Below are 1,708 nucleotides of genomic sequence, written 5' to 3'. Positions count from 1 at the left end.
CAAGTCAATTTTAACCTGTTTCCAGCTCAGCTACCCTGCCTCCCACAGTTGACTGGAAACATATTTATGTTCATTTAATTTTGTATGTATGTACACACACACACACACACACACACACCCCTATATGCATATATATATAGTCTCAATAATAAATTAATATTTCTGTCAACCAGAGCTTTATCATATTCTATCCTAAATGTGGACATTTTGGGGGGCCCAGTACTTGAACATGTACATTTTATATTTTATCTTGAAAAGTGCTACCACATAATTTTTACTATGATGGCATTGGATTGTGTCCTGTCCTCCTCTACTGTTTCTAAATATATGGTATTTGAAATTATGGCACCTCAGCTAAATAATGATCTGGGTGGTGGGCAAGAAGTGGATTATCATAAGCTTCTTCTTCCTTATGAAAATTAGCACAGTTATATGTTTGTAAAATTGGTCCAATGTGAATTGAATTTGCATAAACATTTTTACTCATATGATCCAGTGCTTGACTATACTCCTTTTGCCTCTTGCTTTTACTAGATAGTGGAAACAAAGCCAGAGCAGGCTATATATAGATGGCATGAAGTCCTGTGGATGAGGAGGGGCTCTTGGCACCAGTTGCATTTTGCTAGTCCATAGAGGAGCTGGAGTATCCAGGGAAGCCTGAGACCCTCAGGAATCCCAGAGAGTGAGGAAATGATGACTACCCGGTTTCTTTCATCAGCCTTTGTACACAGAGGCTCCATGGGAGAATTGCACCCTCAATCACTCAGTGGCATCTATATTACCTAAGGAGTTTCTTTCTCCCCTACACATCTAGTATGATGTGAGCTAAGTAACAACCTTGAGGGAATCGAGGCAACAGTCACCAGAATCATCTTTTGGATTGCGCAGTTTAGATAAGGGATCCCAATTGAGGAAGTGAGGAAAGATAGAGTGTATGTCTATCAACCTTTCACTCTCCAAAAAATATGTGAAGACAAGATCATTTAAGGAGCAAACACTGACCTCCAATTTAGGGGCAAGTGGAGAGAATTCCTTTCTTCCAATCTAAGTTAGCTTTTTGAGACACTTACTCGTAGGAAGGCCACTTGGGAGGTCTTCCCATTCCCCGTACTGTCTTTTCTCCCATTAAGTAAAGAAATGCCCACATGGATATATGATCATATAAATGTGGACCAATAAAGGTGGTTATCAGGCCATTGGTCACTGTCAGTGATGCTGAGATCATTGTAAAATAATACGCGTATATTCAAAGAGAAAAGAGAATTTTGGTAAAGACTTTACCGGTGAAAAATTGTCATAAAACAACATTGGTATTTTTTTGAGCTACAGATTGAGAGGTCCCCAGAACAAACTGTTTTAAAGTGCTTTCTCATTCTGAGAAAAGGTCACAGTGTGATAGTTACAGTTATTCCCTTCTTTTGTCAAAATAGATTGACAGGTTTTATTAGGTGAAGTGTGATAAATAACAAAACAATAGGAACAATTGATCCTGGATTTGGAGAAGACATATAGTTTCAAGTTCCTAAATCATCTTCATTAACCATGTGACCTTAGGCAAATCTCTCAATTCCTTTGAGCCTTAGCTTCCAGAACTTTAAAATACAAACCCTCAATCTCAAGGATTAGGGTAAAAATCAAGAGACGAGATATAAACCAGTCCTATGTATGCTCTAAAAAAAACAATTATGAAGTCTACCAAGATTTGCTG

The sequence above is a fragment of the Phoca vitulina genome, unplaced genomic scaffold (assembly GCF_004348235.1).
Source record: "Phoca vitulina isolate PV1807 unplaced genomic scaffold, GSC_HSeal_1.0 scaffold3, whole genome shotgun sequence".
Taxonomy (NCBI): domain Eukaryota; kingdom Metazoa; phylum Chordata; class Mammalia; order Carnivora; family Phocidae; genus Phoca; species Phoca vitulina.
Note: the sequence above shows the minus strand (reverse complement) of the source record.